The sequence below is a fragment of the Oryctolagus cuniculus genome, chromosome 4 (assembly GCF_051225735.1).
Source record: "Oryctolagus cuniculus isolate XC-2025 breed Fujian yellow rabbit chromosome 4, ASM5122573v1, whole genome shotgun sequence".
Lineage (NCBI taxonomy): Eukaryota > Metazoa > Chordata > Mammalia > Lagomorpha > Leporidae > Oryctolagus > Oryctolagus cuniculus.
In genome coordinates this window covers 40855800-40870771 of record NC_142870.1, presented here as the reverse complement: position 1 = coordinate 40870771, position 14972 = coordinate 40855800, and the positions used below count along the sequence as shown (strand labels likewise).

At 37.3% G+C, this 14972-nt stretch overlaps 1 pseudogene; it reads right to left on the bottom strand.

Annotated features, from left to right (window-relative positions):
- LOC149126957 (eukaryotic translation initiation factor 2 subunit 3-like) overlaps window positions 1–5950 on the bottom strand; it is a 102123-nt pseudogene extending 96173 nt beyond the window's left edge.
- Window positions 5951–14972: the final 9022 nt, after the last annotated feature.

The window sequence follows — 14972 nt, the reverse complement described above, 5'->3', positions numbered from 1 at the left end:
TCCTTCCCCTGGACTGACAACTTTCAGAAGTATTTTTTGTCAGCCATATGGAACCTCTACAGACAGGACATGAATTGTCAAGCTGGCTAATGCCTTATTAAGGTACTAAAAATTAGATCTAAGGCCTTTTATGGTAAACAGCGTACAGTATCCCACATGGAAACTATGCATGAATTTCAAAATTTCTCACTAAAATAAACTCATATTTCAATTGTTTTCCATGAAATCTAAAAAGTATCTCCATATGTCTTTTTTAAATGTAGCAAATTTATCAAAACTAAAAGTATCCCTCTGAACTTATAAGTAACTTTTCAAAAAAATTTGATGAAGAACATAACAGTACATTTTCTTTCTGAATCCATATATATTCCTATTTGTGCACATACTAGCTACATTCTGATCCTTAATCCTTATATTTTATGCTATCATGAAGTTATATTTTATTTATCGTGACATGTTTGGTTATTTTTTTTTGACAGGCAGAGTGGACAATGAGAGAGAGAGACAGAGAGAAAGGTTTTCCCTTTTCATTGGTTCATGCCCCAATGGCTGCTGTGGTCGGCACGCTGTGGCCAGCGCACCGCACTGATCTGAAGCCAGGAGCCAGGTGCTTATCCTTGTTTCCCATGTGGGTACAGGGTCCAAGCACTTGGGCCATCCTCCACTGCACTCCCGGGCCACAACAGAGAGCTGGCCTGGAAGAGGAGAAACCGGGACAGAATCCGGCGTACCGACCGGGACTAGAACCCAGTGTGTCAGCGCTGCAGGTGGAGGATTAGCCTATTGAGCCATGGAGCCGGCTTGGCCTGGTTTATTTAAAATAAAAAAGAGAAGAGTTCAAAAGTTCCTTATGGTCATCACTGGTCATTATTGTTGTTTTATTAGCACTTAGTTGTTAAAGACCAGCAATACAAACTATGTGATTTTCCAGAGCTAGAACAACAAAAGACACAGAGAGTCAGAAGCATTAGGATAAAAATCAAGATCGAGAACTAGATAGAATGAGTGCTATTAAACAGTGAGCAAAGGACAGTGGAATCTTTTCATTTACACTTTTACTCACATCCTGGAACCTACTAACCAATAATCTTTGTTATATTATTAGTTTAACTCTTGTATTGTACTCCTTGGTTCACTCCAGAAGTTTTGAATGGAGAATTTTGCTTGGCACACTTGGTTGCTGGAAAGAATCTTAATTAGGAAATATCCTTGTCTAGTAGCCTCTGAATTCTAAAGAAATAATGGAAAATACAGTCACATAATAGATGAACAATTCTTAGATCACTATTCTGTACAATTTTGTGAGTAGTTATGAGCCAATTCTAATAACAGATGAAATAGCTTATAAAAATAAACAAACATTCCTTCAGTTGAGGAGAAGTTATCAGAGAAAAGGATCACCTTAATTAATTGATTTCAATTTTCCCTTTTATTTCTTGGAAAAATTGAGTGCTGCATATTTGGAAGAGAGCAAATATTCCAAATTTTTCTAATGCCACTGTAAATATGAAATGAAAATTCTGGTTTCACTTTGGAAAATAAAATAGCACAATCAAATATTTTGTGTAAGATTCCAAAAATGTGAAACTAGGGGCTGGCGCAGTGGCTCACTTGGTTAATCCTCCGCTTGCAGCACTGGCATCCCATATGCATGCAGGGTTCTACCCAGGTTGCTCCTCTACCAGTCCAGCTCTCTGCTGTGGCCTGGGAAGGCAGTGGAGGATGAACCAAGTGCTTGGGCCTCTGCGCCTACATGGGAGACCAGGAAGAAGCACCTGGCTCCTGGCTTCCGTGGCTGCCATTTGAGGAGTGAACCAGCGGAAGGACTGTCTCTCTCTCTCTCACTGTGAAACTCTGTCAAATAAAAAAAAAAGTAGACCTCTCTCTCTCTCTACCTCTCCTTCTCTCTCTGTGTAACTCTGACTTTTAAGTAAAATAAATAAATCTTAAAAAAAATGTGAAATGAGTATCTGAAGAATAGAAAAGTTAGATTAATCCATATTCACTAAGAAAATGGGCTAAAGAGTCCACCTCATTTATAAATATACAAAGATATATATTTATGTTTAAATAAATATTTGAAAGAACATTAAATATATTTTAAATTTTTATTCTAGAGTGAAACATGTCAATTTTATTTAGAAAATATGCTCAATAGCAACTACCATAAGCATAATTATAGGCTACGGATTGCTGAGTCCAATATCAGGGTGCATAGTAAAATCTTCATAATCAAACAAATATTTATTTTAAATCGTCAAATATACAAGCTGAATGGGATATATAACTCAGAAGGAGATTCAATGTATGACTAAATTTTATTTATATATATATATATATATATATAAAATTTGGTTAATTTAACCTTATGATTTGAAATGTATAACTACATTGGAAGGATATTAAGGTAAATCTAGTAATTAAATTAGGGACAAGTTTCAAATAAGAAACAACCCAGGAAAAGAAAATCAGGACATTTTTAAAGCTATTTATTTCTATGCATTTAAATTTGCTTACCTAAATGTGATTCAATCAAAATAGCTATTACATTCTTTCAGATCTAGAAAAAATGTTAAAATTCATATGGAAACACAAAAAAGCAAGATTAGCTAAAACAATCTTGTACAACAAAAACAAAGCCAAATGCATCACAATACTTGAGTCCAAGACATATGACATGGCATTTATCATCAAAACAACCTGGTACTGAAACAAAAACAGACTAGACCAATGGAACAGAATAGAGATTTCAGAAATCAATCCATGCATATACAACCAACTTATATTTGACAAAGGAGCTAAAATAAATCCCTGGAGCAAGGACAGTTTCTTTAACAAATGGTGCTGGGGAAACTGGATTTCCACATGCAGAAGTATGAAACTAGATCCATACCTTATACCTTACACAGAAATCCTCCCAAAATGTATCAAAAACCTAAATCTATGACCCAATACACTCAAATTACTAGAGAACATTGAGAACATTTGCCACAGGCAAAGGCTTCTTGAAAAAGACCCCAAAACAAAGCAATCAAAACTCAAATTGATAAATGGGATTACATCAAGCTGAGAAGCTTCTGCACTGCAAAAGAAGCACTCAGCAAAGTGAAGAGGCAACCAACAGAATGGAATAAAACATTTGCAACTGATAAAGGTTAACATCCAGAATTTATAAAGACCTCAAGAAATTCAACAAGAACACAACCAACCCAGTTAAGAAATAGACAAAGGATTTGAACAGGAATTTTTCAAGAGAGGAATTTCAAATGGCCAGCAGACACTTGAGAAAATGTTCAGGATCAATAGTCATCAGGCAAATGCAAATAAAAATCATGGTGTGTTTTCACCTCACTCCAGTTAGAATGGTTCTCATACAGAAATCAACAAATGACAAATGCTGGCAAGGATATAGGAAATGTTACCCTTGTCCACTGTTGGTGGAAATGTAAACTGATAATGTGATTGTAGAAGACAGTATGGAGATACTTCAGAAATCTAAATATGGACCTATTAATTAGCCATTCCACTCCTGGGAATTTACCCAATCCAAAATAAATCAGTATATGAAACCATTATCTGTACCTATGTTTGTTGCAGCAAAATTCACAACAGCTAAGATATGGAATCAACCCAAATGTCCATCAACTGTTGACCAGATAAGGAAATTATGGTACATATACACTGTGAAGTACTACCCGGCTGTTACAAAAAATTAAATACTGTCTTTTGTAACACAATGGACACAACTAGAAATCATTATATTTAGGCAAAATAAACCCATCCCCAAAAGACAGATATATCTTTTTCCTGAACCAAGGCAACTAGTAAGGCACCTGAAATGCAATGTACTGGAATGAAATGCACATTTTGATATTTGATGATTGTTTATTGCCTTTGTCTCTTCCATTGAGGAATGGCTTTTTTTTTTCTCTTCATATCATTGGTTGAACTTTTTTACTTACTGTAGGGTTAATTATACAATCATTAAGTTAACTGAAAATAGATCTCTATAAAAATTAAGAGAGGGAACGTTAGAGGGAGAACAAGGGTTGGAGGTTGGGTAGGAGGGAGGGTGGGGGGAAGTATCAATATACTCCTAAATCTGTATATATGAAATACATTAAACATGTATAACTTAAATGAAAATTTTCAAACTTGCCATATTAATATTATGCCAAAATGTGGATGGCAGAAACAAAATTACAATTTAAATGATTACTAAAAATATTTGGTATAGGAATCAATTGTTCCAAAAAATCCATCCAGTAAAAAGTAGCATCAACATTTTGGCAAACTGTCAGAAAAATCAAATTTCAGGAGGTCCCCAAGATCTATAGATTCATAACTCTGAGCACGTGCACCAATTTGAATTTAAGCAATTCTCGAGTATTTCGATTGTGACCACTGATCTGAGATATTCAAAGTCTTCTCATAAGTTGACAAAAAATGACCTGTCTAGGCAGAGTTCAACTATAGGTGTAAAAACTAATGTATGTATGTTTGTTTCTGTGCATTTGATCTTGTTATATTGGAAGCTGATTAACCAATATGACTTAGATTATGTCTTCATGCTTGGTATTAAAGTTTGATATCTGCAGAGCATGCAGTTGAATAGGGAAGAAGAAGGCAGAATAGAAAATCTTAAGAGAAACCTTGAAAATGCATGAAATTGGGACTTGCAGGAGGTACTGCCTCTCACCATGGTGCTCTACATACATTGTAAAGGGCAGGACCCTTTGTCATCCACCATGGCCCAACAGTCTGAGAAGCTAAAGGTAGTTCTAAGGCTTAGTAGAACACTTACAAGTCCGGCTTCTGCTTTGTGACAGAATTTGAATCAGCAAAGGAAGAGCAATGTTGTGAGGTCAAAGTGTTTATTCTGCAGAGGGTGGTGTGGCGTCACACCTAGGAAAGCAGCAGAAGGTGAATAGATCCAGAAGACATTCCTGGCTCTTCACTTCGGTCTGGCCCAGCCCTAGAACTCTGGCCACCAGGGCAGTGAAAGAGCAAATAGAATATATCTCTCTCTCCTCATCTCTCCCTCTCACTCACTCTCTGAATACTGACTTTCAAAAAACAAACGGTTTTTCTTCCTTGAAATTGTCAAATCTTCAAGAATCACATATGTGGTCTACATGTACTAGGTAATAGTTCAACAAGTTAGTGAGTGTAAGTTCAATTGTTATGGTATAACTGGGCACAAATAATTCATTTGGCTTAAGGTACATTAGCTTGTGGACATACTTGAAGTTTCAAGATAAAGGGTTTTCACCATGAACACAGTGATATTTTTGAAAGTTACATTCCAACATTTGTAGTACATTACTTAGCTGAATTGTTATTTTACTTCATATTTGGACTGACACCAAAGCATTAGTAGATTAATCTTTGTTTTAGCAGATGATGAAACAAAAGCGTAATTCTGGTTATGGATTTTCTTTATAGGCCATGTAAACAAGCTTTGAGTAAAGCGTAATTAAGAAAGTAATGACATGGCTTTGGCTTTTTAAAATTTTTATTTTAAAGTAGTATCACTTATTGAGTGCCTACTAAATATCTAGTACTGTGATAATGTGGAACTCACATTATCTCACTTCACACGCAATTTATAACACTGCCTGTTTCTAGAGTATTCGTATATGCAATATTTTGTTCATATTTTACAGGTGAGTTATCTGGGTTTATACAATGAGTAAGTAGAGCTCTGAAACAATTCTATCTGTTTCAAAACTCTAAGTCTCTAACCAGAGCATATTATTGTCTCCAACTTTGTATGTTTTACTTAATCATGTTATTCATTTATTGGTACATTTATATTAGCTCACCATCTTTGTTCTGTTTTGTTACTTCTACGCTGAAGATTGCTGTCAGTCAGTCCACTGGGAACATGGTCCTTCTTGTGTTTTCCTCTTATCTTTCTGAAGCTGAGGTCACTGTACCTTCTCACCATTTAGCGGTATTGGATCTCCCTGGTGTTTAAGAATGCCACAGTGATATCATTATAATAGTCCAATAAAGAAATTTTTAAAAATTTAAATTAAAGCAGAAGGACTAGAAACTAAATATTATGAACATTATCTAAGTGATATTGGTATGCTTTTAACTGACAAGTATTGGTAATACCCTGGATGTTTGAAATCAAGAGGAAAAATAGAATCCTGTATGACTATGTTTAAGTGCCTGAAAGAATAGAAGTGCCACTAACTAAAACACAAAATGTTAGAAAGAACATGTCATCCTTATATCAGAGAGGTCATAAGTTTTTATTTAACTTGATTAATTGAGTTGCCTATGGGATATTCAATTGAAAAACATCTAGGAACACTGAGAAATCTGTCTAGTTCAAAACAGAGATGCAACATGGCTTGAGAGCCATCACCTTTTACATGGAAACTGCAATAAGCATTACATTTTAAAATCATACATTTATGTTATTTCCTTGACTAACAAATGAATCCTGATTGGATCAGTCTTGCTACACATGTGTAATTATCTTATTTCAAAATACTAAAATAGGTATACCTTTGATCAGCTAATTTTTTCCCTCTTTAAATGTTTAGATGTAAATTGCCTATCTGCTTCTATTTCTTATTTTCTGGATGTTATAATGATTTTAAGATCTTTAAAAACTCTTTAAGAACACAGAAAAAGATCAGACAAATATTTTTTACAAAAGTGTAGGTGATCCCATGGTGTGGGTGATCCCATGAGACTGCCTGTCTACCCCATGCAGTTAGACTGACTGGTGGCAGGCGGGTGGGAGCCCCAGGCACATTTCCTCTTACCCCTTGCCTTCCGCCAATCAGGTAAACTGCTCCCAGGTGTGGGCCAGGTGCACCTGGAAAGCTACCCTAGCTATATGACTCTCAAGCTGATTGGAGAGGCACATTGGCACCAGTGTCAGTTCTGTCCTATAGAGATAGTGTTGCCCTGAATTAGTTATGGCCCTTCTGCCAGCCCTTTAAAAGTGTATGTGGTCATTTATAAAGGGGGACATGTTCAGCAAAGTCTGTCCCCAGTGCTTCTTGTGGAAGAACACTTTCATCCCACTGTCCCTGACGGTGTGACACTTGCAGGATTAGTCTGCAACTGGTGCCTGAACAGGGACCTGAACACATAAGATAGGTGAAGATTGGGGTCGTCTCCTGCTAGGTAGGGAGGCATTGACCATTGGTTGGGCCCCCAACACCTACCCCCCCCCATTATGTGAAGAGAAAACTCCTGTCTGTCTCATTATAGAGACCCCTGGCTGTAAACCTCTAAACAGGCTCCAAGGCTTCTCTGCTATGAGAGAGGAAATCTCCATCTCATTCTGCAGAAAACTGCTGTACACCAGCCTGAAACCAGCTAGATGAAGAGGAATCTCCTGTTCTTGTTTTAGAATCTCCTGTTCTTGTTTTAGGAACCCCTGCCAGGGGTTGCAGGGCTCTATGTGGCGAAAAGACCTGGGAACATGGTGAATAATGGCTTCCCACATTTTCTTGCTTTGCTCCTCCTACATTCCACCTTGTCACTTATCTCTGCCCCCCTCTCAGGCCATGGGTTGGCGAGGGGGAAGGCGGGGCTTGAGTGCATTAGTGACACCGAGAGTGACCCCCAGAACTGCCTGGGACCTGTACTGGTTTCCCACCAATGTGCAAACTTTGGGGGGGGAGGCGGATCTTGCGGTTGGCTGCATCAGCATTGGTCCTCTACACCCAGCCGGAGTGGTAGATCAGCACCAAGGCAACCTGTACTCTGGCTTCTTGGACCCGTGCCTTTGAAGTAGGCAGGCATGCAGACTAAAATCACTCAGGTTTGTGAGCTGGAAGACCATGCCTTCACCACGCCCCTGTGTGACCTCATGCCCCTACCTGGCCACACCTGGGTGCCCACCAGCCAATCAGGTTAATTAACCACTCCCCTTTGGAAGTGGGTTAAAAGCCTGGGACACAGTGTGTCCTGCCCTTCTCTTCAGCCCTGGCCTCTTGCCAGGAGGGGGCTTGCTGTAGCCCTGCACCTCCAGAGCATGTGGCCTTTGGGCCACCCACCCTAGGCTTCCTGGCCTAGATGCTCCTCCACGTGGCTGGTTCCTGGTGCTCGGTATAAACCCAGATTTACCTCTGTCTCTCTTAGATAAAGCTCTCACTCTCTTATGATTTCTCTCACTGAATAAAAGCCTAAAATGTACCATGCTGCCTTGTTTATCTGTGCCAGTATTTAGAATTCTTCTTTAAATATTAAGCAAGAACCCTCTCAGGCTTATTAATATTGGGGGTTTATTAATAAGCATATGGTGATATCATATGGCACCCCAAATTCCATTAACATATGTGGCATCCCAGATGGCATTTCTGGGGCACTTTAAAGGACCATAAAATAAGACCCCATAAATTTTATGGGGTCATTCCTGATATCACCTTGGCCCCACGCCACTGTGAGGGACAGATGTAGTGCCCGCTACAGTGGGCCCAACCTTGATTCCTGTGGCTCTGCTGGCCCCTACACAGACCTGATGCTGCCAAATTCAGACAGATATAAGAAAAATTTTCAGTTTAATCTTATAGTTACTGCCATCTTACAATCTCAAAATCAGGCCTAGTCCAAAGTTTACTCCCCTTCCTGTTCCAGTTCCAATTTTACCATAAGAATACTATAGGTTGTCCCCACCCTGTAACTGTATACCAAGAAGAAATTTCTCTCTTCGAATTCAAGAGAATCACTGTCTTTGGAAATATTGCTTTGTAACTTGCCAAACTCATTTTGCAATTTGTTTTAACAGGTTTCCAATGATATAACAGTGAATAATCAGTACTCGTTATGGTCCCTAAAGTAAATTTTGCAATCGCTAGTTTAATTGATTTATACCTAGAGATTTATGTAAAGGAGTAAAATTTGATACAAATGTGACTCTGACCTCAATTCAAATAGAGGTATAATATAATATCAGCATATTCAGTCATCTAGGTGTAATTGCTATATGTAAATTGGGTAAAGCAAATGAGATAAATGTGTCTAAACATAAACTTAGGTAATCTTAGCACCTTGTTTTATGTAGAAAAACTATTTGGGTTTGCTAATGTGTTTTCATAAATTGTCCATATGAAAGTAGCTCAACGCCGCTTGGAAGTAACTAAGCTTGAAATCTGATGTGTTATGATATTTAAAAATGTTTTCTTAATTTGAAGATTTCTAAAGGGTTATTTTACAATGTAAATCAAGGAAATCAGCAGATGAAAGCAAAAGCTATTAGTCTATTTGACATAGAACTAGAATTTGATCCTCTGTTGAAGCAATGAAGTTTTTGCAATATGTATGTTAGTAAATATTTTTAATTGTCTTAAAAATCTGTTTAAAACCTGTAGCATCTCCTTTTGATAGTTTTGTTTAATTGGTGACTCTCAGTTCAGGTTTCTAGCCAGTTCCAGTGGGTAGTCTCTCTTCCCTAAATCTAATTCTGTTAAAACTGTTCCAAATTATGGGATTTGAGTCAGTGTGCCAGCTCTTGAATATAAGGTTTTATTTCTGATTTTAGGAACAACAAAAGAGACACAGATTTTGTGTTATGTTAAATAATTTATTATGTTCTGTTAATGTCTCTGTTAGTTTCTAATTGTTTAAAACAACTGAGTTTTAAAGGAGTTATGATTTGTTTAAATATATGCTTAATCTGAAACATGTGAGTAATCACCTCGTAACAATGATGAAATCTGGTCTATACTATGTCATGATGTTAAGGGATCTTATTTAAACCAGATATTTTAAGCATTTTTGACATCCTTGACAGGCATGCAAAAAAATCAAAGTTCCAAAGTATTTGGACTTTGGTATTTCCAGTTGGGCCCCAGGAAATATCAAAGGATATATCTCTGATTTTGTAGAGATACCAACTAATACAAATATTTGGAGTGTATTAAAGATACTGTCAAGATGTGAAGTGGTGCTAAATTTTAAGTTTTAATAATAAAATGCTACTGATATAAATGTCTGAAAGTTAAAGTCTTTCGATCTTGTGTTACTGGACATGACAGTTATCTTAATGAGAAAGGCCGAGAGTCCTAAAGGGTTAAATGCTCAGTGAAATCCTATAGGTGCTTTTGAATACTCTGTGTGAAGTAAGAAAGTGTCTCTTGTTGGTCAATGAGTTTATAATTTTAAATGTGGCTATTTAAAGTTTTGTCATCCACAGTTTTGTGTATCAGAGCTGCTGCTCATGATACTAAACCATTGTTGGTTCTGTTTAGCTGTCTGATGGACTTTTACCAGCCAATTCTGTCGTATTTGGTGCTTTGGGATGGCTCTGTAAACAGATGAAGCCAAGAAAGCACTACGGGTTCCAACTGGGAGAAAGTATGGTTATTCGAGGTTATTAAGAGCAGAAAGTAATTCTAATTGGTTGATGGCAATACAAAACAGCTAAAGATTTTAAGTAACTATTACTAAAACTGATTCATTGTTCTATTTTTTATGTTGTGTTATATGTGCATATATATTGTATGTCCATAGAAAAATTTATTAAGCGCTCTGTCTTTATTGGCTTATAAATGAAAGATTGCTCATAAATTTAAACTGCTAAAATTAATTGAAGATACATTTGACTCATGTGACCTGAATCTCTTTGTCAGATGTTTTAAATCTGTTGGTAGAAAGAAACTAAAAATGCTTTAATGTTTGTGCTTGAGTTTGCTGGTTAAACAAGCCATACCATGTTAGATATTTAAGAGATATTTCCAAATATATGAATTCTTAAAATTTATAGGAGGCATTGGACTTTCTGATAAATGTTGCCATAAGCTGTTATTTAACCACTTGCTAAGATTTAATTTGATATTGTTATTGTCAGTAAGCGATCTGGGAAGCCTGACTTGTTCTCTCATTTCTCTGTTTGCTTAAAGATGGGAATCTGATTCTATGCTGAGAGACTCTCCAAGATGTATAGTTTGATTTTTAGATCTTATGAAAGGAATGGCTAACATTTTCTGTATAATAGCATAGCCAAAATGAGAGCTTAAATCATAATAATTTCACAGCTGGATTTACTTCACCATGGAATCCCAAATCCCTTTGGGCTAGATGGTGAAAATGATATCTTAAGTTTTAAGATAATTATATAGATTGGATTAAGTTTTAAAGCAGTTGTATAGATGGGACTAATTGTTAAAGTGATCATATCAATAGAATTAAAGAGGAGTAAATGCTCCAACATAGGAAGCCATCCATACAGCAGACTCATAGAACAGCAATTGCTCTAAGTAATACTCAGTAACATCAAAGTCAGCCCGAAAGGCATTCTGTTCTATCTAAAAATCCCACAAGAGCATTTAAGGTGTGGAAAGCCAGGACACTCATGCAAATAATGTCCTTATATGAAGAACATCCCCTAGGTGAGACCCCAGTGGAAATAAGTTGCCATCAAAGAAGGATGTATTTTTCTCCGAAGAGAGGAGAGAACTTTCACTTTGCTTATGGCCTTGTCTGAATATTGACAGAGTTTGTGGATTCAGAAGGCCTCCATAGCCTAGGCAGCTCATGTCAAGAGCCTCAGGTGATCACTGATGTCACACATAAGAGTGTTAATTGTTTAATTAACAACAGGAGTCACTGTGTACTAACTGCCCATGCAGGACCTTAGGGCTATGCTTAAAAAACAGAGGAGGAGGTATGGTACCACCCTCTGAGAGTGTTAGCTTTGCTCCTTTCACCTTAATTTCTTCCAAGTCTCACCCCCTGGAGAATCATGAGCTATGAGACACTGGAGACCTCTCACAGGTCCAACCCAGTTGCCTCTGGTTTGATGAAGGGACCCGACCACCCAACAATGGAAGGGGCCTGATCCCCTCATAAAAATGCAAAGAGGTATTGCTTGTGCCTTTCCCGAGATTGTCCCACAGGCTATGTGGATACCGGCCTGAAATGTCAAACCCTGGAACCAAGTCAACCAAAGCTGACCCTCTGACAAGCCAACCTCAATGACTTTCCTTGAATGAGCCATTCATAGAAAGTCCTCTTCAGATCAGTTACAGCTTAAATGGAAGGGACCTTACCAGGTGCTACTGAACACAACCCTCTCAGTAAAATTAAGATTAAACATCTACCTCTGAAGTCTTCACAGATGAACTCAAAAGATATTCCTGATTAATCCTGTAAGCCAATCAAATACCTTAGGCAAAAACATAAGTAAATCCTTTGCTTTCCTCACATCAAGCCTACCATACCCAAGGCAGACATGCTGTACCTTCCTCTTTTGATTCTCTCTGGGAACTGTTATTGACAATAAAACACCTAATGTGTTCTTCTGTTATAATCCTTTATGCTCAAGCTAAATTGGCTTATAGTCTATCACCACCCACTATCTGGGAGTCTGTAAAATATATTCTTTTCATCTTGAAGGGACACTCCACTTATAGTTATTCTTGTTCCAGTTTTGCTCATGCTAATTAACAAACATATGTTTCAGAATTCAACTTCTGGGAGAAACTTCCATGCAGGTGATGTAGACATTGGCAGTGATCAAGACTGCTCCAGCTCACAAAGCGAATTTGTTAGATGAGATAGGCAGAGGCCTTCATACACAGGACAGGCAGGGCTGGCACTACGCCCCTCATAAGCAGGAAGCATCTATAGAAGACGTGATGATTCTACACCTTTCAACATCTCTTAGGACTAAGGAAATGGAGTCTCTGAAAGGGGAATGATGTAAGCAGGCACATAGGATTAGGTTTGTAAGCTAGAAGACTACACCTCCACCACGTCCCCTGTGGGATCTTATGCCCCTGCCTGACCACACCTGAGCACCCACCTACCAATCAGAAAGGCCTGAAACACTGTGGGCCCAGCGTTTTTTCCCTTTGCCCTTCTATTTCCTCCATGCCCTTAAGGATTTACCCCCGTGCTAGGTGCTCTTAAATTTAACCTGAAGCATATTGTAGGTTGTGGTTTACTGCCTACCATGCTAAGCACGGTCACATCTGCCAAGAGAAGAGCTACTCTACTAGCTGAGATTTTGGCTGTAGAGATAGTTCGCCCTAAAATGAAGGAGGGAGATATGGGAGATCACATGAGATTACCTACCTAGCCCATATAGTTAGCCTGACTGCTGGCAGATGGCAGGAGTCCCAGGCACATTTCCTCCCACCCCCATCTTCTGCCAATCAGGTAAAATGCTCCCATGTGTGGCCCAGGCCCACCTGGAAAACTACCCTAGCTATGTGACTTTCAAACTGATTGAAGAGGCATATTGGCACCAGTGTCGGTTCTGTCCTATAGAGTCAGTGTCACTCTGAATTAGTTATGCCCCCTCTGTCTGCGCTTTAAAAATGTGCCCCATCATTATTAAGGGTGGGCATTTCACAGAAGCCTGTCCCAGGTGCGTCTTGTGGAAGAACACTGTTGCCCCACTCTCCCTGATAGTGTGGGCCTAGCAGGACGAGTCTGCACAAAAGAGCAAAAACCATTCAATAAACGATGATTCAGTTAATGATCTTTGATCAGTTGTGTACCCATAAGCAAATAATTGGGTTTCTAACTAAACTTCAGACTAAATTATATAATCTTTAGTAGAAAAGTCATTGCAAACTAACACTAGTAAATTAGCCATTTGATTGGACACCATAATTATAAAATATGAAAAGAAAATTCATCAAATTAGTCCTACCTCCTCAGAATTCAAAATATTTACTCTATGAATAATCAAAGTGAATAAAAAACACAATTCATAGAATTGGAAATTACTATAATATTATATATAACAAATAACTTGTATCTAGAATATATAAAAATGCTCTCAAAATTTAAACATAAAATAAATCCAAATAAACATGCTCAAGGGGTGTAAAATGATATTTTACCAAAAAGGATTTAACAGTGAACATATTTTTTACAAGCTCAATGTAATTGGCAATTAAAATTGCAAATGGAAAATAGCGTAAGATATTGCTATACTTCTACCAGGATGACTAAAATACAAATTAGCCATGCCACCAAATGAGACAAGAATACAGAGGAATTGGATTAATCATACAATGTGGATGGTAAAGAAAGACAACAACTCTGGAAAATAGTTCGGCAGTCTTATTATTTTCTTAGTTGAAAATGCATTTATCATAAGACCCAACAGTTGTACGTTCAGGCAAAAATCCTAAAGAACTGAAAATGCATTTCATTTTGAAAGTTGGAAATTCATGTTCAAGTTGGTTTTATCAGTAACAACCAGAAACTGGAAACAACCCAAATGTCCTTTAATAGTGAATTATTAAGCCATCTGTGGTATATTCTTACCAAGCAATACTTCTCAGTAACGTGGAGGAACAGATTCCTGAGAAATATAATTTGTATGAACCTTAAAAATGTTCTACTGAATGAAAAATTAGTATACCCAAAAGAACTTATTATGCATGATTACGTTTTTATAATAGTTGTGAAACAATGTAATTATTCAAGTGTAAAATAGATTAGTAATTGACAGAGATTTGAGATAGGAAGAGGGATGGCTCTAAAGGGAGCGCATGGGGCAGTTTTGGAATTTGGTGGTGCTTCTATAAAGCTTGCCATGGTTAAAATAAACTACACACTCACACACACACACACTCACACACAATTGAACATGTCTAACTGATAAAATCTGAATAATCTTTATTATTTGCATGAAAGTCAATTTCTTGTTGCATTCATTGTGGAAGATGTTAATGGTAGATGAAGTTGAAGGAAGAATATATGAGGCACCGTTTTTGTGAAATCTATAATTATTTTAAAATATTGAAACAAATCCTTCTTCAATTTGTGAATTATTGCTGAACCACAGGATCCCTATATGGCATTGGATGACTTTATTTGAGGGTCCTTTTTTATTTCGTTGGCCTCCTACAAATTTCCACAATTTAAATACCCAGTTTCTAATATTTATACTTATTAATATTATCTTATGACAACATAAGTGTTCATGCAGAGAGAAGGTAATTAATATTTATTTACAGTAAAAAATAAATATGTTCATT